This window comes from Cyanistes caeruleus, chromosome 3, assembly GCF_971803275.1.
Source record: "Cyanistes caeruleus chromosome 3, bCyaCae1.hap1.1, whole genome shotgun sequence".
In the NCBI taxonomy this organism is placed as follows: Eukaryota; Metazoa; Chordata; class Aves; order Passeriformes; family Paridae; genus Cyanistes; species Cyanistes caeruleus.
This window is the reverse complement of record NC_141703.1, coordinates 46,725,012-46,752,747: the sequence shown is the minus strand read 5'-3', so window position 1 is coordinate 46,752,747 and position 27,736 is coordinate 46,725,012. Positions and strand designations below refer to the sequence as shown.

Genomic DNA, 27,736 nt, shown 5'->3' with positions numbered 1-27,736 from the left:
ATAATTAACTGATGACCAAATGCTCCTTTAGACTTAGTTTCATACGCATACCTTCAAATATAGTAGAAGGATGTTTGGTTTTTTTTAGTTTGATTTTATCTTGTTGATTGGATTTTAGCCCACTGTATATTTTCTGTGGAATTACGAAGTTTTAGAGGCAACAGAGAACCTTCTATCTTACTAAGAGTCCTTGGGGGGAAAACAAAAGCAAGCAATAAGAAACGAATCCAAAATGATACCTGGCTTCTTGTCTTCAAGGCAACATATCTTTATGTAGCTGAAATGAGAGCCTAAATCTGTAACCAGCAGACAATGACAAGGCCTCAGGCAAATAATAAAATCAATCATGATGATCATATTTCAGTCCCACTTCCCTGGGTACCTCCCCTCAGTCGTAAGGGGGAATAGAATGATCCATTTATTCTTAAGTCTTACTTAGTTCAAGAAAACTTCAGGTAAAAATGAGACTGAAAAATGGACAGATAGATAATTTATTTCAATCCCAGATTAGATTTATTTCAATCCCTAGGATAGCTGTATAATAGTCTAGCAGTGACACTTTGTAACACTATTGTTTAAAAGAATTATTTATATAGAAGAAAGTGACACCCCAAATATAGAAGGTTGTGAAATAAAATCATAGTATTGTTACTCAAACACAAAGGGCACTAAAGAGTACTTAATGGCAGAAAAATACCACATCAATTTACTCAAACTTTTTTTTTATTTGTATACAATTATGATATTAAAGGATAAAATAAACTAAATCAACTCAGAAATTGGAGAAAACATAGTGAAATGTAGTTGAATAAGCTCTAGATTTTTTGAAAGGTATTGGGGAGTTATAACATTTAAATAATTTAATTAAGGTTACTTCTGCACAGAAATAGTTTCTTAACACATTTATAAAGGACTTCTGTAGCAAGTGCTCACTGGGATAATAAAGCTAATTGTCTTTCTAAAGTGACAACAGTGTGAAAAAAAGAATAGCTTCCTGAGGTAATCAGATTAATTAATTCAAAATGTGAATGAATTTAGTCCTGTGAGTATCCACAATACTCTGGAAAAATCAGTGTACAGTTGGTGACCTATTTTTTTACTACATAAAAAGTGTCAATATTTCATACCAAGTAACCAAACAAAAAGAAGTAAAAAAAAAGGCAATTTATGCTAGAGAAAATATATCCAACAGAAAGAGAGTTTCCTGTACATTTAGTTTCATAATTTCATGCTTGAGATGCCAATGCATAATGGATAAGAAAAAGTAAAATGATGCTGAATATAAGTAAAATGCAAAGCCATTTGGACATATACTCTAGATCCTTTTTTTTTTATTTTTTTTTTTCCCAAATAATGAAGAGCAATTGAAATTAGAAATACGTTTAATGGTACAGAAATCATTTAAATACCATCCAAGATAATATACAATGAGCACTTAGCTTGTCCATTTCTGACACAGTTTAACTGGGGGATGTTACAAACTGTATCTTCCATTTGATGTTCCTAAGAAATACAAATATACATATTATTTAATGTGATAAAGGTGGTGAGGCTGAACTTGATACTATCTATCAGTAAAATAAATCATAACTTTAATATATGGCAGTGGATTAAATCATTAAAAAACAAAAGACCAAGTAACAGTGAAATTATTTTAAATCATTATTTTACTCATTAATTTCTGTCTGGATTTGCAGGAACTGGTAGGTGGGAAGAATGCAGGCTTAAATTATGGCTCTGATATGTTTAGGAATATTTAATCTCATTGTTTAGCTGTTTATCTTGATTTTCAAATGACATTAATAATGTCAGTGAAATAAGGTCAATGACTACCTCTTTAAAAAATTATTCTGTTAAAATGTTGAGAAATATTAATAATAAATACATTGTAAAAACACTGGACTCATGCAGACTCACGTGTTCAGTGTGAGAATAAAACTAAACTTTCTATATAATGATGCAAAAAAATTTTTTTTCTCCTGATTTAATAACAAAAAGGTTTGATGGGCATTAAATACTTGGAGAAGAAAATGGGGATCAAATAGCTGGAATAGGAAAAGACTTTGGTAGGAAAAGATAAGAAACCTGCACTCTTTTTTGTATACTTGGGCAATATCGTGTTATTAAATTGGGTTTTTTTTTCCTTAATTTTAATTTTACTATTCTTGAACAGTTGATTTTAGGGTTTTTTGTTTGGTGTTTTGTTTTGGGGTTTTTGTTCGTTTGTTTGTTTTAAGGACAATAAATGCTCATGTAAAACATTTCAGATTTAAAAATTCAAAGCTAAGGTTACAATTAATAAACATTAAATAAACTTGATTTCAGAGATGGATAGCAAGGCTGTTAAAACAATACAAGGTTAGCTATCATTAAGTGAATTAAAATCAAGAAAAATAAGACAGTAAAAAGACCACCAAATTTCTCTAGTGAGAGCCAAGACTAAATCTTTGAAAAAGTTAAAATATTCCTTTCTGAGACCTATGGGTCAGATTCATCGACAAATTCTAATTAGTTATACACAAGAAGAAAATTACCAGTTAATTGTACACAATCCTTAAGTATATTTTCTATAGTGTTTTGATCTCTATGGGGGTTTTTTCCTGCCTGATCTGATTGCAACTCTGGAAGAAACATGATTACTAGGATTGCTAATACATTTTTAAACAACTGACTACTGAATTACATTTCTGGCTTATGTGTAATCATTACTAAAGTGATGAATTTTTTTTAATATGATTTTCCTGTGTTTGTTCTTCAAACTGACAAGTTAACAACAATTTATTTCAGCTAAGATAGATAACTTTTTTCATTCCCTAAGTTTATTTGTTTTATATTTCTCATATCAAGAAATATGATCATTAATATAATATTTTTTTAAAATAAATTTTATAGGTCAAAATGTTGGAAGAAAAATATGAGTAAAATAGAAGTATTTGGAATGATGAATGCTAAGGGTTTCATAACTACAGAAAAAGATTAATGTAAATAGACATTTAATAACAGGTATTAGGCTGAGCAAAGAAGAAACAAGGCAGGAGAGACTAAGAAAAGTAAGAAATCTATCCTAAATATATAAAATCAGAAAGTTGTATTTCTTTTAAGATGTAAACTTTAACAACAGATTTTACCAATGTGATAACATTCATGGATGATGAAATTTTATGGAAGATTATAATGAAATTAAATTTAGCCACACATAAAAATGAAAGAAAACAAGTAATAGAAACAAAAAATATCTAGCTGATAAGGTATAGAATGCACTATATTTAAAGAAAGACCTGGAAAAGAAGAAATGTCTGCTGAAACTGTGTAATTAAAAGAGAATTTCCAAATTTGCCTCCTCTCATTCCCATTGAACAAACATTTAATCAAAATAAAGGTGAAAAAGTCCATATACTGTATTACAAACATTGTAGAGCAAAGTGTACTCTTATATAGTTAGTAAGCTCAATACATTTTGCTGTCTCTTTTTCTCTGTCCCTACATCTCCTCAGTGGAAGCTTACATAAGCTCTAGTTGGTATAGCATCACTTTAAGATTGTTACATGACCCAGCTCTGTCCCATTTCACTCTTAGGTTTTAGACAGTTTGGAATATGCAAACACTGCTTTGGGATTATTAAGTAAAGAAACTGTTGTCTTCCCCTAAAAGGATATTATTAAAAAATCAAAACTCAGAAAGTCTGTAACTGCTAAGGAAGAAAACTGGAGAGAGCTTTGGACATTCCAGGCATATCTGTGTACCTAAAACTAAACTAGCTAAGAGTTAAACAAGAATAACAGAATATTATATCCTCTTACTGCCCAAGCCATGGTTTAACAAGTAAAAAACATAAACCAAACTCATTTTGAAGATTATCCCTCAACAAAAAAAATTAAAAATCTATCCTGCTCACATAATTTCTATGCTTTAAAACATTTCTGTACAAGTTGTTTCTCTGGTGCATCATAATAAATCACTTTCTTGCTTCCCCCCCCCACCCCCAGCCTTTTTTTCCCTTAGTTTTTTTTTCCTTTTCCATCAACTAATATTTACATAGTGCTATCTCCACTGGTTATTGGCTTTTTCTAATGAATGGTCTTTTGCAGTTCCTTTCTCTGGGGAAGTTATTATCAAAATCAAATATGATTGATCTTTGGTTTTTCACTTAATTTTCTGTAAAATCTCAAAGTCTTTACTTTGTTCTCCAGTATTTATTAACAATCTTACACAGTACTGTTATGGCCCAACACCATTTGCCCCTTAAAATTCAGTTGTCTACTTGGGTGCTTCTCCAATAAAAAATCTAAATTCCAGATAAACATAAACTGTTTGCTATGCAGTTTTCTGCCTAAGGGTGTTGCTGACAAATGTATTGCAGTTATTTTCATTTTGATTTGCTTTAGAATGTCTTACACAGGAAGAGATACATTTTTACCCGAAAAATAGCAAGAGCCATTCTATATATACTAAATAAAATTAAAGTCAGAATTAAACGTGATTTATGTACTTGAATGTGTCAGATGGCATCTACGCCTATTTAATTTCATTTTCATGCACATTTTATTGAATTTCTTCATATTTTCAGTTTTGGGAATCATAGGTAGAATCACTTACACCTGTGGCTGGCAACAGACAATTCTGTTTTCAGCAGTTCTCATTTGGTTAGTTCTATAGACCCTGGTGCTTTTCTACATCATTTTTCATGGGGATAGTTGTGGGTCCCTACCACAGAAGTTAGATGCAAATGGCATCTCACTTCCATTCTCTCTCTCCACGTTGCAAAGGCTAAAAAAGGGCAGGCTGGAGATACCAAACCCAAAGGATTCCACCTTGCCTATTTAAATATCACTCTACCACTCTCCCTGGCTGTGCAAATTAGAGGAAACAAAGATGATGTGGTTAACACTGACTTCACTGACATCATAGACTCAACTTTCTCCAATTTGCGGTCAAATAAATAAAAGTAAATTAGAATAAGACTTCACCAGGCTAAAGTGCTGAATGAAATGAATGTGCGGCTCATATAATGAGGTAATGTAAGAGCATATGGTCTGATTTTGTGTGGCTTTTGGACTACACTCAGTTTGATATGCAGATTCATCAGATTCTGTCTTACTTTCATGATGAAACAAAAATAAACCATAACTCCACAACTGTAAGAAAATAAGAGTGAGCACTTTTAAATACTTTACAAAAATTATTCCTTCCTATTAAGAAAATAATTATAGATGGTTAGTACGCATGAAGAGCAAAATAGCTTTGTGTCTAAGATACAGTTGCAATCTCTAGAAATTTTATTGCAGCATAGTGTCATCAATACTTAAAAAAATTTCCACTAAGATTCTTTTTCTGCAGGGATAAATTCTAAATAATTCAATCGTAATCACTATGTACAACATATTGCACATTGATTGTTCTATTGCATGGTCTTTATTTGACTAAGTCAAAGGAGAAGAATAAACAATGGGTTGGAGAAGAATAGGATTTGTTAGAATGATGTTGTATCAAAGAAGCAGAGCAATACCCTCTTAAGATAAAGTGGTTACATTTGCCAGTCTGAAGTGTAGAACATAAGTAGAATGCAGTGTATCACTTGATATACTTAATTGCACTTTTGAAATGTTGAAAACAAAGATATACAGAGGCACAATTTCTTATTGGATTAGCTTGTTCTTGTAAAATGTTTTACTGCATAAGTGGTTCTTCATTTGATATAAGTTGAATTTCAGAAATTATTTTAATACTTTGTAACCAAAAGGTGTGTAAATGTCGCAGACTGTAAAATTTAGTTTCCCAGTGTATAAAATCTTGCAACAGATTTTCTCAGCAAATTAATTAGAGCAAAACAATGAATGTGAAGAGGAATCCTGTCACCTTTTCGTTGCCACTCCAGTGTTTACATATGGCTAAATGACACTGTTGTTATCCAGTGCATGCGGACTAGAGAATGCTTACTGCAATAAGAGCATCACAGTACAAAACAAGTTAGCCTCAAAATTCCCTGGAAAAGAACTATGTTTTTATTTACTGTTTAAATAGATCCCAGGAGATACACACCTAATATTATGGGTGAGGCTCTTTTAGAGTCCAAAGATCAGCAATTTGAGAAAAGACAGAGCAAAAGAATATTAATGGTACCTAGAAATAAAAGTATTGCTGTCATGCTAATATTTTGTGAAAGAGTGTATTACTCCTACAATAATTTTCAATGTTAATTTTAAAGGACTATTTAATATTTTAAAGGACTGTGAACATTAGGTTTATGTCCTAGTAGGAAGGTTTATTTTGAAAAAAGATTATAAGGATGTTTCTTCTACAATATAAATTATTTGTTTCGTTCATATGAAATGCAAATACTCATATAATAACACATAGCTGGGCTCTCTCCTGATCACAGGTCAGAGCAATTCTTCTAGCAAGCATGCAACATGTAAATATAGCAAGTTATTTTGAGTTTTATACTTTGAGTTTTATGCTAACACTTTCTGAAAAGTATTGAAAAGTTTACTGTGTTCTGTGTTTATAACCATGAATTAAGAAGGAGAATGTAGTAACCAGTACTCAGTCTATATCATTTATTTAACTTTTGCATAAGGAAAGCTTCCTCAGTTTAGCATAGAAGGAGATCCAGGTGGTTATTTTTTAAATACAGGGGATTTTTGTTATCTTAATTTTGGTAGGTGTTTTGTTTGGTGTAAAGAAATGCTCCATACAACTAGATGAATAATAATAATTTTAATTGCATATGAAAACAAGCATCAATATGCAAATATCAATATTTGGAGATATTTAATGATTTGGTATCACTGCATGTATCTTTCCATATATTTATTATTTTTTGATTTAGAGTTCATTAATATTATCCACCAGAAATCAAAGATATTAACCAGGGGTGAAAGAGAAAAACAAGAAATCAGGGAAATTACTGCAAAAACTGTGATGTTTTTCCTATAGGTAGAAAAATATATAAGTATTACTCATTTAGAAAGCAGTTTTAAAAGGAAGATTGGAATGTTGTAGAAGAGATACTAAGGAAGAGAAAAGAAACAAACAAAAAAACACTTGCTCTCATCTTGCAGATTTAATGAGACAAAATATATCACCTAATTTGTGGAAGTGTATGGCAAAAGAAAATGAACCTGATCTCTTAATTTTCAACCTGAAATATTTGTATTTAAAAATGTGACATTTCTTGTACTGTGTTTCCTAGTAGGCATGCACTGAGGTGATCTTCTGTAATCACCTCTTATGAGCAACAACCAAAACAAACCCAACAACAACAACAAAAAACAGCCCCCAAAACAACAAGAAAAACAAACAAACAAAAAACCTCACAACAACCAAACAAAAGAAAAAAGCCAAAAAACAGCCATATTTTGATTTTGTAGAGGAGAAAAGAAACTCCAAAATGTTTCAGACAAATGAGTGCTGAGCTTCTGGTTGATTCTACACATCATCTGTAGTGTAGGTCTTAAAATAGGGTCCAAGTCTTCCAACTTTCTTGTGACCTATTCTATCTAACATGTAGATAGATACCTACATCTAACATGTAGGTATTTTAGACTTTATATCAATAAGGTTTGATTATATTTTCTTAACAACATTGCTCAGGAAGAAATGCATAGCTGATTTTATCCTCTGCTTATTAATGCAGCTTTTGGCTTTGATATTGAAACTGATACAGAAGTATGCCAGAAGGATGATCACCTAAACAAAGCACAACCAAAAATGATACCTTTGAAGTGGTAAAATTAAAAAATCTCTTTACAGTGTGGCATTATGGTTTATGTTGCAATAGACCTATGGGGTATAAAATTACTTTTTCCATATGAGTTGGTAATTACAGTCTCACATGTGTGCGCAAAGAGTGAAGACTTTTATCCTACTCTATCTTTCTTGTGAGACAAACCATCAAAGTTCCTTCCAACCAAAGAGTCTACAATATAAATCTAGCAGTAGAGCATGGTTTCTTATGATGTGGTTATGTGCCCTGCAGTACAGATTTAGGGTTTTCAGTGAATAGCTACGTGATAACTTTAACAGACAGACAGTTTCCATGAAAAAAAAATATTCATCAGATTACTAGGGGCAATTTTTTTGTTAATCAAGTCTTTCCCTTTCCCCTTCCCCTTCCCTTTTCCTTTCCTTTTCTCTTCTTTTTATAGAAGAAGCTGTGTCTCTACAATTCATGTAACAGTGGTGATTTCTCACCACTTTGTACACTCAGAAGGCAATGTCTTAATGTTTTCTCCTCAAGTTTAGTATCAATAGTCTTAGAATGAAGAATTCCTTCTTCTCTCTCTGTTAATACAATTGCTTTTACTTCCTTACCCTTTTTTAGTCTTAATTCATAAGAGGAAGGAATTTTTTTAACACTTTTGTTCACTAGTGCTCTGATTCTGTCTGCTATTCAGCATTCAGATTCACCAACTTCTCTTTTCTCGCCAATGTGTATATTAACCCACAACAGAAACAGTCACAAGAGAGTAGGGCCAGAGAAAACTGACTCCAACTCATCAAGGCCAGCCTGGCCCCCTAAGAGAGAGCTGCCTTTCCCCTGCCATGGCCATGGTGACACAGGGATAGGGAAGAGGAGCTGGGGGTGGGGGGGTGTGTGTCAGAAATTAAGGACCTAATAACCCATTAGGATCCATAACTCACTACTTATCTAAGAAAGAGAGGCATCTGCAAGGGGTTGATTCAACTCAATACATATTTCCTTTAGAGATTGTCCTGCCTGATCAATAGACATAGTGTTTTAGATGCAACCAAAACATTTGTTGATCATGAAAAAATTGGCTATAGGCAGTAGCACCTCTCCAAAGTACTCCTCAGACTCCTGCCTTGCTCAAGGGACCTAGCATCTCAAAGAACAAAATATATCTTCCCTGGAGATATGTCATAGTAACATCTGAATCATATCTTTTTACTTGATAATTGGTTTGTGGTTTTGGTAAATTTTTTACTTGTCACTTACACGATCATAGAATCCACGTCAATTTTTTTCTTGGATCCATGATGATGGCTTCAGAAGTGAGAAAAGGGATACCAGAATATCTGAAACACTAAAATAACACTGTGTCAAAAGAAAGAATGTTCAAACCTAAAGAAATCTCAAACACCTGCTCAAACCCAGGTCTGTGTCCTAGGACTGCAGGAGTTCTGTAGTTCCTAGGTCTGGAGTGATCTGGGTCACAGGCAGACCAGAGGTCAGAGTAAACCCTGGGCAGCTTCTGGAGCTCAGCATGTTTGCAGGACCAGGTAGAAGGCAGCCTGGGAGGCAAATGCTGCTCATCTAAATTATAGTAAATTCTGAGGGGAAATGTAAGAGAAAAAGTTACGTGGCTTTTATATTATCATCTGCCTTCAGTTGATTTTGCTTATGATTTTTGTTTATTAAAATATAGCTGCTTTAGCTTAGTGATAAAAAAGAAAACTTGCACACAATAAAAACACTGTATAGGAAAAGGACCTCAGAATAATTAGCGTAATCATAAAATGGTAATGCAAGAATTCACTTTTCAGAGCCAGTCTGACCTGTCACATGGTTATCTATTTCCCTCCCAAGCAAAGAAACATGAGAAACACAGAAAAAAAATTGCCCTTGACAGTCAGCATAACTGTCTTTATCTCTGTGCAGCAAGGGATCCAAAAAGTTATTGCAACTAGAATTTCTTGTCTTTTCTAAAATTGACATCTTGTATATTTTTCGACAGAATCTGGGGAAGATTGCCTCAGGAAGTTGTCTGGAAAGGAAGTTGGCTCATGTCTTGAGAGAGCATAGAGGAGGTAATTGTAGACTGGTGTTTTGTGAAGCTACAAATAAGGAAGGCTCCAACATCCATATTTCATGGCCTGGAGAAACTCAGAGAATGTGTAAATACAGTAGTATTGGATGCAATATGAATACTACAGTTATTCAAGGAGGAGAGGAAGGACACAGTGTCCATGTCATTTTTTTTAACAAAAGTGCTTATCCAGGACTGCTTGAGCACTGCTTGAGCTCTGCTTTTAGCCATTTTAGCAGTCTTCAGGCACCCGAAATTCAGAGACCTGAAATCTTGTCCTGTTTTCAATCAATTATTTTTTTAAAAAATCTTTATAATAATGCATCAGACTCGGCTTGCATTGAGTTTACAAAATTGTCCTAGTATTATGATATATGTATTATTTTTCTATCACTGTTTTCAAAAGAACTCTGCAATGAAACTAGGGTGTTAAAAAACAATAGTTGAACTAAAGAAATAACTGCAACATCAAATGGAGCATCTAAGTCATTCTGTCAGCTCTCATTTGACCTTTATTCACAGTTGGATTTTTAATAGACTGAGAGACAATACTTAAGTAATGTGCTGTGCTTTAGCCAAAGAGCATAGATTTCATGACCCTGAATAGTTCAGATCTGTATCCAGCACTCTGTTCTTCCTTTTTTTTTATCATTGCTATACAGCTTTATGTGGTTTTTTTTTCTCAACATTCAAAATATCTTTTTTAAAATCTTAATCTCACTTCCTTTTTATGAGGGTCTACTAACTCAAAGAAATGTAGAATATTGACTCTGAGGAATTTACTTTAATTCTGCAAATTTTTGCATGTATACATGAACAAATAGGTCTATTAGCATGAAATTGATTGTTAACGCATAAAAAAAATTAACATTTATTTAAAAAGTAGGATCTTTCTTACACTGATAGCACAGTAAACACCACAATGCATGTGCAGGTGCACTGAAATTAAAAATTATGATAAAGTGGCAAAATCTCCCAGGAATACTTATCTCTTCTTATGAAGATGATGCTCTGTAAATAGCTGTATGACATTCCTGCCTCTTAGGAGAACATATGCAGATGATTTGCACAGATACATTAAAAAGTCTTAAACAATTGGTGTCTGATATAAAAATACAACCTGGTAAGTTCTAAAGTCTTCACAGAACAAGACAGAAAGGTCTTCTGAATAATTATTTCTGACTAGTATAATGGCCTGAAGATAAGTGAGGATAATTCATGTTTTACTCTTCAGATAAGCAGAATACAATTATAAACAGAAAGAAACTACTGTTGTTTTCCTTTTTCAGTTCCATATCTGGATTGCATATCTTTTGTGTAAAAAAGAAAATGAATACTAATTCTTGCAAAAAAATAAGTTAGATAGAGATATATACAATTTCACAAGCCTGAGGAACCTGAGGCTAACACCTATATCTTCTCTCCCCTTGAGAAGCTGTATGCAACTAGATCAATACACAACAGATTTTGACCAGACTTGTATCTGATGTTTGTTTAGGGTTAGGGTTTTTTTGTTTGTTTTGTTTTAGTTTTTATTTTGTTTGGTTTTTTTTTCTTGTTGTTGTTTAAAATCTACTCCTCACCCCTTTAAACATTTCCACTTATTTTTTTTCCTTAAGAGAAAACTTAATGGAAATTTATTTGATTGCATGTGCTTGCAGGCAGCTGGCTGTCTCCACAGCTATTCAACTGACAGGACACCTGTACTAATTTAAGTTCATCTTAATATCTCCCTTGAAAATATGTTGGGATTTTGGTTTTAAGGTTGTTTTTTTCTGTTTTTTTCCATGGGTTGGGTTTTTACTTACTGAAAGATTTTCAAAATATAACTAGACTTGTCAGTGCATGTGAAGGCTTCCAGCTGGTTGGTTTCAGCACTCTGAGACTGATCCAACTTAGATACTTTTATACACCAGCTCCTTTTCAGTAGAAATTAGGATGCAGATCTTGGCCCATTTGTGTCTCCCTCCGAATCTGAAGCAAGTATGAATTTAGTGTCAGGAAATAAGAAGCAATTTCATCTCTCTGAGTTAGGTCATAGCTTTATTCAAACAGAAAGGTCTTATGAAATTGAGTAGACCCAGATAATGTTCTTCAAGAACAGAGAAATGGTTGGAAATGTAAAATTGACAATTGATACTTGAAATAGCATTTCTGCTGTTTTGTCAAGGAAAAAATATGCTTGTCAATATAGACCACAAGTACAACTTCAGTGTGAACAGCACAGACAGAATCACAGAGACCTAGACCTTGAATTAGAATATTATTCTAAAATCATTAAGGACAAACATTAGGAAAATAAAAACCAATACCACTGTCAGACCCAGAAATACTATTTCTTTTTGGACACATCCATAATAGAAACTATTGTGGAGGCATCTTTAACCTTTAAATGCAGCACAGAATAGGCTTTTGCCTCTGGATGACGGTATAGAAATCTTGATAGTTTATCAATTTTTTTATTAAGAAATATTTTCTGTTAGGTATTCCTTGGAGCAAGAGATTTCATATATTACTGAATTCCCTTACTCCAAATCTGTGTATGCAATCATCTAAACTAAGTTTTAATCGAAACCTTATAATTAACCAATTAAAGTATGAATTGAAGACATTGACTCTTTGTCTTACTAGGACTGGAAATAGCACTACAGCTGGACCCATGCAGACATTAGTCCTACATGGATGTGCAACATGGATCCTATATTCCATATATGCTGTCCAAGACAAGAAATCAATAGGAAAGGAAAAGTTGTAACCTTGTCTACTCTGTTTCTAAGTCAGAAATAAACTGCATTTTTTCTTGTCCTTTTTTTTTGCCTTGTGTCTTTGTTTTTTCTAACCCTAGGTTATGGAGGAAGAAAGAGCATCACAACTGAGCATAAATTTCTTACAGTTCATATGCTGTCTCATGTTCAATTAAAATTTTGTAGTAAATTCATACCAGTTCAAGATGTATTTAAAAATCCATGGGATTTTGACCCCTTGCTTATGTAGCACCTTGGATGTCTAACAAGTGTGATTTTTTATGGAGGACTGCATCAGTAAGAAAGGGTTTCTCATAGTCTACAGAATAGCCAGAATTTCCCTGTTATATAATGCTTTTTTCTCTCTAATTGGGGAATAATGGACAATCTTTCATAAACAGTAATTATTTCCCCTTGAGCAATCAGAGCAAATGCACACAGATTACTACATGCAAAACACAGACTATTCAAAGCAGTTAAGTACACATTGCTCTGACTTCCAGCTGGCCATGAATGCTTTGTAATTATCAAGACACCCAAGGTTCTTTTTTTGTAGTCTCTGATTTGGCTTCTAGCTTCCATAAATGCTTTGCAAAATTTAGCAACTGCAACATAACAAAATCTTGCTTATTTAAAATTTTGGGCCTGCATAAATACAGTTGTTACACAGTTTATGCAGTTTAAAATTTCCATAACTATTAAACTCAGCTTTTTTTTCTGCATGCTGCTTCAAGCCATTTTTGTTATGCCTGGAACACACCACATATGCTCCTACAATCATGACATCTACTAAAAACATAGTGCTAACTTTTCCACGGCTGTTAATCACAGGTACACAAGTTTTGTGATGGAGCCACAATTCATCTAGATCTTTCCTCTGGCTATGCCTGCTCCCCTGTCTTAAATAATCACATAAGGTGAAAGGGTTTCTAATATTGTGATTTATAAGAAAATGAAAAAAATCCCCCTCTTTCATAGAGATAGAAATACCCTAAGGTCTTTTGAATTCTCTTCTAACACTGCAACTTAGATGTAGTCAAGACAGATTGTAGTATAAAGGGCATGCTAAAATTCCACTGGACCGTTGTTATATGACACCTCTTGTTTTTGTTAAACTAGCAACTTTCAGGATCTCTGGAAAAGGGGGCTCACAGTCTTGAACAGCATGCATACCTAATCTAAAGTGTGAATTCTGCTGTGTCTCTGGAAAACTGAATGCCTGTTTTCCAACTGGGCTATTCAGGTATTCTCAGAATTTGCTGTCTTTCTCATTCCAGAGTTTTCTACCTGATTTTGACCAGACAGAAGACAGCCTTCCTCACAATTACTAGTGAATTCTTTAATAGAATATGCCATGGAAACAGTGGACAAATGAACAGTGGACAAAAAAGACATACCATTCTTCACACATTGAAAAGAAAAATTAATAAAACATGATGTTCTTAAAAAGGTCTCTTGAAGACCTATGTATTAGTCAAACATATTGATTGTTTCCACTAATTATGTAAGTGAAAACATTCAGTCTCCTAAAGCATTTCATCATTAGTGTCTCTCACTATTTTTGTTACATAACATGACCCAAAAATAAAAATATGCCTAATAAGAGCATAGAATACTTTCTTTTAGGAATTTCGAAGTTCAGCTGATGTATTTGCTTACTTTAGCAAATATTCCATAAATAAGTTAATACGTATCCCTCCACACACTTTTGTTCCTGCCTTCTGGATTGCCAGGAAATAAACTACTATAAATACAAACCTAATCATATTTCTACAGAAGTGAATGGAATTTATAACTCATTGTCTGAAAGTCCAACCCACAGCAGACAGTAAAAAGTCCCTGTACAGTTTTCTTGATGGCTCGTTTTAGGTACTGGAAGGTGTTACAAGGTCTCCCCTGATCTCTTGTCAGGCAAGAGAAGGCTGAGCAACCCCAAGTCCATCAGCCTGTCTTCACAGGAGAGGTGGTCCAACCCTTGTTTTAGCCTTCTGATCATCTTGGTGACCTTTCTTCAGACCCTCTTCAGCAGCTCTGTGTCCTTCTTTCGCTGCAGGCCCCAGAGCTGAATGTAGCACTCCAAGCAGGATGTCACAAGAGTGAAAGAAAGAGGGAGGATCACCTCCCTCAACCTGCTGGCCAACTCTTCTCGAGCGCAGCCTGAGATATGATTGGCTTTCATTGTCACATTGTGTTTCAGTGCACATTGCTAGTTCATGTCAAGGTTCCCATCCACCAGCAATCCCAAGTCCTTCTCCACAGAGCTGCTCTCAATCCATTCTTTTCCCAGCCTGTAATTGTGCTTGGGATTGTCCCAACCCAGTGCGGGGTTACACTTGGACCTGTTGAGCTCTATGACGTTCACGCAGCCCCATCCTTCAAGCCTGTCAAAATCCCTCTGGATGGCAGCCCTTCCCTCCAGCGTACACCAAATCAATCATTTGGACATGATGTTAATGGAGACATTACAAATGATCTTAATAGATGGGTTACTTACCTATCTTTGTACATTCTTTATACTATTTTTAACAAATCTTTATACATTGAAGATTGGTTTCACAATAGTAATGTACTTTTCTATGAACAGTGTTATAGAAATACACAAAAATTAAATGTTCACTTAAAAATACCATTCAAATGCCAATGCACTTTAACAGTAAATGTAAATATATTATGAAGAGACTAATTGAAATATTAGTTAATATTTAAAGCTAGCTTTTTCTACTAGAGGGGTAATGAAACTGTTTTTTTAAATGTAGATCATTAAAGAGAATGCATGCCTAGGATTTTTTTCTCTGTTTTAAAATTCTGCCAGGATATGTTGTATTTTAGTAATGCATTAATGATTCTTTCTATACAATACAAAAAAGGCAATTTCTTGACACTTTTGTTTCACACTAAATTAACAGAATTGAAGATACTAGAGTGTTTAATAAAAATTCGGCATCTACTTTCACTGTCATATTCCTTACATGATAATTTGGAGGTCAAGGAAGGTGGATAAAATTTTAATATTTTTAGCTGGAGAAAGTTTTATTATGCATTAGGCAGTCAGCTGAGCCTTATTAGAAATAGTGCTGGAAAAATTTCAAAGAGGCTTTGGACTTGAGTAAAGTGAGGATGGTAGGGAACAGACACTTTTAAAGGCACAAATATATTTCTTGTGTAAGTCCGGGTTCACAGGAGGTGGTTCAGATTTTATAATTTATTCTTTCCTTTAGGAATGCATATATCTTGTGGACACATTTAAGGTACTAATGTGAATATGTGTGATGTTTCAGTCGCTACCATCTATTTGACCAGCTGAGTGTTGATCTCAAATTTGGCATAATGGCGGCTTTTTCTGTCCTCATCTCCTCTGACTTTGATAGAAAATTAACTTTTGGAACTAGTGAAAGTTCAAATCCAGACCTGGAATTGCACTTTCTGAGCACTGCATTTTATTTTATGTTGCTGATTTTGTTTCCATTCATCCCCACCCCAATCACTTGAAAAATTTACTACTTTAAATGCCTGAAACACTAATCTGAGGTTTTATGGATACAATAAATAAATCTCTGTCACTGCTGTTGACAGAGAAGTAAGTGTTTGATCAAAATAATAACAAAAAGAAAATCAGAGTGTATGCAAAAGTCAAAGAATTTTTTTCATTTTGGCTGTGTCCTTCTCTACAGTCAATGCACCACTGCTTCACAGACATTTCATGACTATGTTGCCTGACCCATGAAATTGCTTTTCTACTTAAGCATATGTTAACAAACATTGATTTATTGTGTCTTCTCTGCACTAAATGGGTCAGCGGTAATGCACTATGGATTAAATCCTGAGGTGTGGAGGTAACGGGGGGTGGTGGTGGCATTTTTTTTTTCTTCTTTTTTCTTTTTTTTAAATGGAATATTTATATTAATTCAAGGTTTTGCTGCTTATATTAAGGTATGGCATAATTTCAGTTAAATTGCATGATATTTTTTCATGAAATAACTACAAATCATAACTAATAATCATGGTAAATTTTTAAAGGAGTATATGAAGATAGAAAAATCTTATATAGCTAATAAAAATGACATGCATTAAGAAAGTAATTATTGAGATATGGTTATTGGGTTCATAAACCATAAGTCAACTTTGCTTACAATGCTATTTCCTTCATATCATATGAACAATTTTTGAATTCTAAACATTGTACATAATTCATAGTCAAAATCAATGAGCTGGTACAGTTAGTATCTCAAGAACTTAAGAAAGAAAGTATGGTATAATATTCCTACATTATAATTGAGTCCAGATTTCCACTGGCTATAACAAGAACTTGGATTAATCACCAATATTGACATCTAAATGCAAGTGTATTGAAATTGAACTAAATTCCATTTCAAAAAGTCTGATGTTGAATCATGCCATAACTACATTTTTTGATAGTCACTAGTGAAAAGAACCACAACTTTCTTTCCAATCCCATATACTTTTGCATCGTATCTGCATGAATGGAATTAATTTTCTTCATAGCAGCTTGCATGGTGAAATGTTTTTGATTTGTGACAAAAACAGTGAAAATAAAACACCCATTGTATAGTTTTTCTGAGCAAAGCTTATACAGAATTGAGGAGTTTTCTGCTTCTCACTGCAACCTCTCAGCAAGATGTCTGGGCATGCACATGTACCTGGGAGATGACCCAGCTGGGACAGCTGACTCCAGCTGGCCAATAGATATCTCACACAATACAGCATCATGCTTAGCATGTAAAGCTGGGCAAAGAAGAGAGCAGAGGGATATTCAGAGTGACACCATTTGTCTTCCCAAGTCATTGTTACACCTGATGGAACTCTGCTCTCCTGGATGTGTCTCAACACCTGCCTGTCAGTGGGAAGTGGTGAATGAATTTCTTACTTTGCTTGGCTTGTCTCTGCTGCTTTTGCTTTCTCTTTTGAACTATTTTTATCTCAACTCATGATTTTCTCACTTTTGCTCTTCTAATTCTCTCCCTTGTTCCACCCGGGGAGAAAGAATGAGCAGTTGTGTGGTGTTTAGTTACCACCTGGGGTTAACCCACAACAGCCATTGTGATACAATCAATTTGTTTGGGTGCCAAAGGACTGACAGGATGTCATTATCTTAATGCAAGCTTATTCATGACAGCGTCTGTTTTGAGGGAAGGCAAGGATCATGTTGTGTTTGCAGTTAGAGTTAACAATTTTTGTAGGAAGAGTCTACCCTTTTTTAATGGCATGGTGAAACCAGACACATCCTCTACAAAAGAAAACTATTGTCACAGAATAATTTTTATTTGTTGCTCTCTTTTATTTTCATACCTTTTCAAATGTAAGACAGGAAAGGACTTTTTTTTCTCTTCCAGTTTTGACATACTTTTTTCAAAAAATTTAAATTACTTTTGATGTCTCCTTCTGCATCAAATGAGTAGAACCATAGCTCGCAATTGTTATGTTGCTATTCTATTTACATATATACAAAAATCTTGCCTTTCCAACGGCAAACAAAAAGGACACAGAAAATTTCTGAAAACTTTCCAATGTGTTACAACTCTCAACAAGCAGAAGAAAATATAAAGTGTTTTGTCAGAACATGGTGATTCAAAGTATCTTTGATAGCACTTCTACTGAATTATTTTTTAAAATTTTGATTTCATAGAATGGGATTTGTTTGCCTAAATACATCTCAATCATTTCAGGAGAATGTAAACCATGGAGCTCAATGGATATACAGTCTATGACTGAGATGTCTGTATTCAGCCAATTTGTGCCATTTGAGACTGCCTCAAATATCCAAAAAGATCATATATGAATGACAAATATGACAAAGGAGTTAGGTATCTTTATGAACCAGTGGTTGCTCCCTGTCATCTCAGTGGGTGCTGCACACCTGTGATTTAGGATGACTCACAGCCTGAGTGTAACCCAGTTCTGGATTCTGAAACCTCAGTAAGGGTACGCATAAACACACATGAACATCACCAAACAATAAATGGAGACAGTTGAATACAGCAAATAAAGAATTAATAAGCTGCGCATACATTGGCATTCATTAATATCCAAGGTGCATTCAAGTGGTTTATTTCATTTTGTTATATAACTGATAAATATGTCTATGAGAATTAGAAAGATTAGAGACAATTAGCAATCAGCACAATGGAAGTGTTTAAATGACATGAATCAGGCCAGCTTTAAACTTAAAAAAATTTTCTACTGCCTCATTTATTGACAATGTACTTTATGTTAGTAGCTCTTCCTCATTATCAGTCATGATTATTGTTTATTTAAAGTTGTTAGTGCTTAGAATTTCTATACTCCATGGACCACAAGTGTACAGTACCATGGAGCTGATGGGTGCAAATTGGAATTTATAGCTTAGATCCTTGAGGATTTTAGTTGCCCACAGTGAAGCATCCAAGTTTGAAAGACATGGGAAACTTTATCATAGAAAGGTTTGGGTAGAAGGAACCATAAAGATCATCTAGTTCCAACACTCTTTTATTGGGCAGTGATAACACAGGACCAATCCACCTGATCAGACTGCACAGAGCCCTATTCAACCTGACCTTAGACTTCAGGGATGGGGCACCAACCACTTCTCTGGGTAACCTGTTCCAGGGCATCACTACCCACTGAGTAAACAATATCTTCCTAGCATCTGATCTAAATCTCTCCTCTTTTAGGTTTAAACCTTTTCCCCTCATCCTACCACTATCTGCCCATGTAAAATGTTACTTTCCCTCTCTTATGTAAAACTCTTGAAGTACTGACAGGCCCCAATGAGTTCACTCTGGAGCCTTATATTCTCCAGGCTATCTTGTTTATCAGGGGCATATTTTTTCAGTCTTGCCTTTATGATTCATGTGTCTGTAGAAACCCCTCTTCGTGTTCTTCACACTTGCCAAATTCATCCTCAGGTCTACCTTAGCAGTTCTCATCCTGTGCCCACACAGCATTTCTCTGTTCTTTTCAGGATGTAAGACCCTAGTTGCACTGCCTGTGCACTTCCTTCCCACACTTTATTTTGACCAGAAGGAGCTGGTTCTTTCACCATACCTTAAAAAAAGGGTAGACTCTGCCTACAAAAATAGTAAAATCATTGTAACCCATACTGCAAACACAACATGTTCCCTGCTTTCCCTCAAAATAGAAGCTTCACTAGGTATCATAAGCTGTCATAAGTAAGCTTGAGTTGATATAATGATACCCTGTCAGACTTCTGAGTTAACTCCAAATGGCAATTAAGCACCACACAGCTGCTCACTCACTCTCCCCAAGTGGAATGGGGGAGAGGAATTGGAAGAGTAAAAGTGAGAAAACTCGTGGATTGAGATTAAGACAGTTTGACAGGTAAAGGAAAAGTTGCAGAGGCAACCAAAGCAAAACAAGGAATTCATTCACTGTTTCCCATTGGCAGGCAGGTGTTCAGCCATCTCCAGGAGAGCAGGGCTCTGTCACAGTCAACAGTTACTTGGGAAAACAAATGCCACCACTCTGAAATTTCCCCTCTTTTGTTCCCCCCAACTTCATGTGTTGAGAATGATGCCATATGGTATGGAATTTCCCTTTGGTCAGTTGGAGTCACCTGCTCTGGCTGTGTCCCGTCTCAGCTTCTAATGCACCCAGCCCCCTCACTGGTGGTATGAGGTGAAAAGCAGAAAAGGCCTTAGCTCTGTGTAAGCACTGCTTAGTAAGATTGCTGTGCTGTCAGCCCTGTTTTCAGTACAAATACCAAATGTTGCTCTCTAGCAACTATGAAGAAAACTAACTCTATCCCAGCCCAAACCAGCACACACAGCCATGCTTGTCGCTGGCCTCCCTTGCCTGATTTCTTGCACATGAGGATTTACAGCGCTGTCATTCTCAGAAAAACATGTCTTAAAAGAGCTGAGAACTCTCTACTGATTCTATCTAAGTTGTTACACTCTACCAAAAACATATTAGCACTTTCCTTTAATCCTAGATATATTTATACACTCCTAGTACTTTTCAAGAGCTATGTAACTTCTGAGTATTGTTGCAGGCTATAAGCAACCATGTGTGAATTTTGTTTCTTTTCAGGCAAAATCATGAATGGGTCATGATCATTTGTGCAGTTATAAAGTTCCAACACTTTGTTTTGAAAAGTTTTGATGTTACTTTTTATGGGTATGTGTATTAACAGTACTGTGCAAGGAGAAAAATAACACAGAACTGAAAAAAACAAACACTGAGGCATCCTTAAGAGACTTTTGTAGTAAGAAGCTTTTCAGGGAGGACTTCCATAGTCATCAAAACCTTCAGAAAATACATCCAAATTTAGCTGTGTCTGTATTTAGTGCTACTAAAATGGGCTGGTTTCATCTTTCATATTCTGTCTCTTTAGGTGTGCAGGAGGTAGAATTGGAAAGACAGCAGTAATTCTAGCAGTTGTCCGCTTTTATAAGCATTCATTGCTATAAAACACTGTCCACTGCCAAGGTCAGCCACTGTTCATGCAATGATTGCATTTTTAAAATCCTCCTGAACTGAGGTTGGTTGTGGTGACAGCATGAAAAGGATTCCTCTCAAAAATAAGAAGACTCTGTGCAGGTGTCTCTAGCAGATAGTCCAAAGCTTTCAAGCATGAATAAGCCTTTTGAACTCATGGCCCAAGTGGAAACTGCATCAAGTGTTATGTTACACTTGAGCAAATCTTCTTTGAGGCAAAAATGGAGGATTCTGCCCAGCTGCTTCTCTTTAAGTTTTCTGTGTTGCAATGGCAACCACAAATGTGAAAAGGGAGTCTTTACCAAACGCATTAATGAGCAGTCAGGTTACAATTCTGAGAAGAATAGAGATTAATGGTTTCCTTTTCCTTTTTTTTCTTTTTTTAATGAATATTTCTATATATAGCAAATCGCTTTAAAATTTTACTAGTTACTAAGTTTACTAGCAAACTTTACATGCCCAGTTTGCTTACCTTGAATTAAAAACAAAAAGTACACTAAATATATTTTAAAAGCAAAAGAAAATCAAAACTGTTTTTAAAAAATCTAGTATTTATTTTACATCATGGAAAACTGAGTTAGCTGATATTAATAGAATTATGCATCTCAAAGCTGGGTGTGTAATATGAACTATATTATATTATATTATATCATATTATATTATATTATATTATATTAATTATTGTATTAGTTTTCTTAATAGTCAGTGAAATTAATTTCTAAGAACTGGTTGATTCTGAATTGTAAAATATGTTGAAGGGAAATATGGTGAATCTTCCCTGGAAATAATTGTCCCTTTACTCTTGTGAGTTCCTAAACGGTTAGTTTAGATCAAAGGTTAGCTAGTATCAAATGAGATGAGTTGTGTTCTGAATTTTGAGTCCAGACTTACAAAAAAAATAACAGGCAAAATAGGATTTAAATGTTAGAATATCCAGATACTCTCTGATCCTTTGATGCTGATATACCAGGACCATTTTTCGCAACCTTTTAAGATCTTGCATCTAAATATAACTGTATTTGCTGCTGCCTCTTTAAATACCATTTTTAAACTGCTCTTGCAAAATGGTTTGAAGTTTCCAGGAACTGCCTATGCCTAACAATCACATTGGCTCCATGCCTTACCACTTCAGGGACAGTGGGCACTTTTGACTTGCTGCCAAGAGGTGTGTGCTTCTTGTAAAGTTTACTGAGAATTATGCTAATGTTGTGCTATGAACAAGCTCTGAACCAGCTTTCAGGATGCCTTTAAATAAATCTGAAAGATACACTGAAGTGTATTCATATTATGCAAATTTTAATGGTTTGGCAGCTAAGACATAGAGGTCTTAGTGACCTTCCAAGCTTCTTTTCAAGAACATGTTTAGGAAAAGGAATGTTTAAATTTACAGCTTTCTCAGACAATTACTAAATATAAAGAATCAGATTAATGGATGAATGATAATTCAATTAAGCATATAAAGCCAAGTCCATTTTTAAAAATCAGTAAAAAATTGGAATTTAAAGTTATAATTTTCTGAATGTTACACATAATGTAATTCCTGCAAAATATGCTATCACAGAGAAAAGAAAAAATAGATTTAAAAAATTAAAGTGTTATATATGAGGAAAATTAGTTCCTTCATAGAACATTTAGGTTTAAAATAAAAAAAAAAAGTTGGCAAAAATTTCTATCTATAAAGTTTTATGTAAAACAATATAAATACCTACTATAATTAAAGGCCAGAACTGTTCTTGATAGATTAAAAAATATATAAAGAAATCTACTCATAATTAAGACTTTTTCCTGCACAAAGTTTCTCATATTTTATTAATTGTAGTTTTAACTTTTATTACTACAGATATCCTGCAATAAAGTTTAAATATTCTTTAAGTGATGTTTTATTTTTTATTCTGAAATTACTTAACATGAACACACCCAAATAAGACTATAATTGTAATTTAGGATTCAGCATCTTTAGTCTCAACTTCACAACTTGCTGTTATGAGCACCTAATTTAGGTTCTTAGCATGAGACCTCTTCCTATTTGACTTAATTTTCTTTTCCTTTTTTTGTCCAATTTTAAGATCAGCAGCACAAATTTCTTCAAAATGTCAATTGATACTGATTTTATGAGAAGACATGACTGAACAATCCTATAAAGGGGAGAAAATATTCGTCCTTTCAAAGAAAGGCATCATCCATATATCTTCAGGGTAACTTCTGGCTATAAATATGATTATCAGTTTAGATTATCTAAGATGAGGCTTATGTTTGTTGATTTTATACAATGTGCTTTAATTCAAACTGATTCTGGTGGAAATATTGGCATCAAAAATCCCTATTTTATGAGAATATTTTTGTTGTTGTTGTTGTTGTTGTTTCGTGGGTTGTTTTTAATTGCAGCCACAAAGGAACACTGCCAATTGCAAAATTGAATTTTTATTTTACTATTTGGACAAAGGCTACCTTCGTACCAAGCATACTAAGTTTTACTTTAAAAATAGCATTTTAAAAGATATTCTTACTAAAATACTGCTATTTCTCTCAATAAAATACTGCATGCAGAATACTGACTTATCTGTAATGTGAATATATCCCAGTGAAATCAATGTAGTACTAGACAGATAAAAACACTTCATGAAGACCAAGATATAGCACCTAGTGCACACATAATTAAGGAAATAAAAGTTTTAATGCGTGTTTGGCCCTGACCTTGTAAACACTAAAACATTTAAGCAACTTAGCAAATGTCTCTACTCCTCCAGGAAATAGAGTATGGAGAATCACTCATGTTACCTACAGAAGCAGAAATATTTTCATTTCTTGATACAACATTGGACAGGACACAGTAGCTTAAGTCCAGCACTATGCTAATGTGCAGTCATGGCTCAATAGCTCAGCTGACATCTCTCTGCAGCATGTTTAGACCGGAATGCCTGATCTCTGAATCTCTCAGTTCTGTAGCAAGAATACAACACACTGCCTCTGATTTTTTCAGTCTTGTCACATATGTCTTTTAATGTTCTAATTTCAAATCACAAAATTAAAATAACCCCTTTGGAGTAGCAAAAAAAAATAAATTATTTAGTTTAATAAAGGGTTTATGACAATGAGACCATTAAGATCTTTTTACTTTATGGTGATCAAAAAACATAAAATGAAAGTGTCTTCTTCTATCAGTTTCTGTTGTTTATTTTTAATTAATGTGGTTAATGGATAAGTTGCATATTTCTGATGCTTCAGTGTATTCTTTTCAGAGAGTTTTAAAGGAAACAGGAGGTGAGGTGAAGTAGAATATGAACTACTACTACTATATGTATACAAAACTACACACTGTAATGTGTAGCAAAATAATAATTGACAAGAACTTCTACCTATGCTGGATTTCTGACATCATCTTCAATGAGCCTTTAAATACTATTGAATTACAAGTAATGAAATTCCTTTGTTTAAAAAATCAGTTTCTGATCTTTAAAACATTTTTTTTTTAACAAAAAATAGTTGGAGCACTTTCTTCTGCATTTGCAAATTTAATTATCTACATTTTCTGTTTTCTGATGCATAGAGTATTACTTCTTAATTTCCATGACACCTGTATTTTGTGGACTCTTCTGCTATCAGTGTTGTTCAATATGTTGAAAAGTCAGCAGAGTATCTGCTACTATATGGGTACTGCATAGGTGTGTAGTGATATTATTGGTGACTGAAATTTATTCACAGATTTTCCATGAATGTAACTTTGATACTCATTCAGTTTGTCTACAGAATACACTTTAAGCTTGTTTTTAAATGTGCTGAATATTGCTTAAATGTCAATCAGAATGGGATATATATTCCCTGAAATAAGAGCTTCAAAGTCTTCAGCATTAGTAGATGAAAAGCACTATTTTCCACTTTTTTTTCCACTATTGCAGTTTTAATTGTCTCTATAATTCTCTTCTCACCCCAGAAAGATTTGAAGGACTTTTCGGTATTCCTGATGTATAGACAAGAAAAATTTACTGATATTTTTGACATGAAATTATGAGATTTCTAGAGGTCCTTCATCTCAATTGAGATATACAAAATTAAGAATAAGAAGATAAGTTATTCTAAGCACCTTCTATTTTTTTCTTCAGTTGTAAGCTCAAACCTTTGGAAGATATACATGGATTGATATACATAATATCTGATCATATAGATATCTTGATATTAAAAAGAAAAACAAAACAAACCACTCTTCTATGTAGTTCATTTACTAAAGGTAATCTTTTCTAATCTGACATAGAAACTTCTTGAGAAGATGAAGTGTTATCTCTGTGTGTTGATGAATGATTGAAGGAAAAAAAAATCTTTTTTGTTTTCTGAACCTTTCAGAACACCAGGGCAGTTTTCAAAGCATCTATTTCTCTTGTGTGGTCCAGCTAGGGGAAAAAAAATAAAAAACAACAAAAATACCCCTTCAACTCCTTTAGCTCATTTGGAGACTTTCCTTGGTCTATTTTGTATTATAAAACACAGAACTTCTTTTCCCCTATTACCAAAAAAGAGCCTTAATTACACTACATTTTAGTAGTATATTTCAGTGTGACCATTAGCGAATTAAGGAAAATAAGTAAAATTATTCTTATTCTGTCAACTCTGATTGGTTTGGGGTACCATTCATAGTAATGTAAGGGGCTTATTTTTTGTCTTTCTCTGCACTGGGAGTAAGAATACAAGTCCAAGTCAACAACAATCATCTCATCATTCTACAGTAATGATATTATGGAAATAATATGTTAAGAAAAATTGTAATGGAATGAAAATGTACTTTATGCAACTTTCTTGAAGGAAATATATCTGTTAGTATGCATATCACAAAAGCGTGAAGGAAAACAAACCATTTCTATACTAAAATACCTTTTATCAATGATAATATGGTTATTTCATATGATACAACATAAACACTTTTCAGATTTTTGGCAGCTGAAAGCTCCTAATTTTTTATAGGAAATATTAAAAATAAAAAATTAAAAATTTAAAAATAATGGAAACTTTGTTTTTCTCAAAGAGAGGCAAGGGACCAGTACTTAAAAAAAAAAAATATTATTACTTCTGTTTTAATGTTTCGTTGGTTGCTTTGTTTTTGTTTTCCATAAACTCAATAATGTGCAGATAACTCTCAGGTATTCTGTTTCCTTGACCGCTTTCCTTAAAGCTATTCCTTTTCTTAGCTTATTTATTTAGCTATTTACTTAGTTATTTTTTTTATTTATTTTTTCTCTTTTCTCATAGTAATCTTTTCCTTGTTAAACTTTAGAGAGATAAACTCTAGGTAATGTTAAAAGGCATTGTCTCTTATCTTTCCACATTTCATTCTGGATATAGAAATGAAACTACTCCATTAAGGCAATGATGAATCCTTTGTGTGGAATACACATCCAATTATTTTAATAGCAAAACCAACAAAAACCTTTATCTTTACAGAAAGACTAATAAACAACTATTTTCACAAAATTTGGTTATTTATTGCTAATGCAGAATGCAAGCACCCTAAGATACTATAAGTCTATTTCTGTGTGCAGATAACATTAACTATAGGCAAGATATGTGTGAAATATTCTGTGGGAAGAGTTTATTGAATTCAATAAAGCTCCTACTGCCACCTCTTTGCCCCAGGATTCAGTGACAGAGCTTGTTCTGACTGTCACTGCTGAAAGAGGAGTTTCAGTCAATTGAAATACAGAGACCTGTTGGGAACATGGAAGTAATATAATCAGTTACTCTATTCCACCCTGCTTACCAGAGGCACCAATCTCAGCAAGCCTCTATCCAAAAGTCTCTTTCCCCATTTCTTTTTGGATGCTACATCAGCCTCTCCACTTTTCCCAGTATAACCCTTCTTCTGTGTGTAACAGTTTGGGCAACTTTTACCATCCACAAAGACATTCTGCAGGCAGGATAAGCATAACTTCAAAGTACAAAGTAATTTCTTATGTGCTGATACGAACAAAGTTAACTGGGAATACATAATGTTTCACTAATGCTGAGCATTAATATGTTCCCCATTCCCAGTATGGCACCCAAAAAGTCTTTCCCAGCTTGGCAGTCATTGTTCAGGTGATAGAAATTGAGTGTCTTCTTGAAATGGAGACAATATCTACTGCTGCTGCTCTTAAAGAATTCCCTCTTCCATTAAAATTCTTTGCATTTTCACATTTTCACTTCAGTGTTCTGTTTATTTTGTTTTTGGGGTTTTTTTAATTTAAAATTTGAATTTTTATTCAACAATATTACCTTTACTTTTTTTTTTTTGTCTTGAATAATGTGAATAAAATGCATTCTCTCAGAATTTAACAATTTCCTAAGAATTTACAGGAGTCTAGCAGAATCCTATAGGTTCTTCAGGAATATTTCTTACAAAAACAAATTTTTAGGCCAGAGAACTACTTAAAAATACAGATAAATTTGATACATTATGACATGAAATAAAGTACTTCATTCCTACTTTTTTCTACTTCCTATAAAAAAATAATGATATAGCCCTACTTTCACAATATTGCAGGAGTACGTTAATTATATTTTCATTCTCCTTTTAGCAAGTTAAGCATGACGTTTGCTTGGAGTGCATTTTAAAAAATTGCTTAGTAAAATTACTGAGGGAAATGAAGATGGAAAGCAATATTGGAAAAAGGCAGTGTCAGCAGTATAATAGCTTCTGGTATTTATCAACTCTCGCAAAGATGAACTGGTATTAAAATAACAATATTGTTCTCTGGCGTCTCTTTAAAATGAGTGAAGTGTACCAAAACCTGAGCCACACAT

The 27,736-nt window shown here is 33.8% G+C and overlaps 1 long non-coding RNA gene across 1 annotated transcript; it reads right to left on the bottom strand.

Moving 5' to 3' along the window:
- Nucleotides 1-1,404: 1,404 nt before the first annotated feature.
- LOC147654131 (uncharacterized) lies at nucleotides 1,405-17,488 on the bottom strand. Its single transcript, XR_015285460.1, has 3 exons — nucleotides 17,400-17,488; nucleotides 8,960-9,047; nucleotides 1,405-1,503 (listed from the first exon to the last, which is right to left on the bottom strand). It is a non-coding gene; the product is annotated as an uncharacterized LOC147654131 (long non-coding RNA).
- Between the last annotated feature and the right edge of the window lie 10,248 nt (nucleotides 17,489-27,736).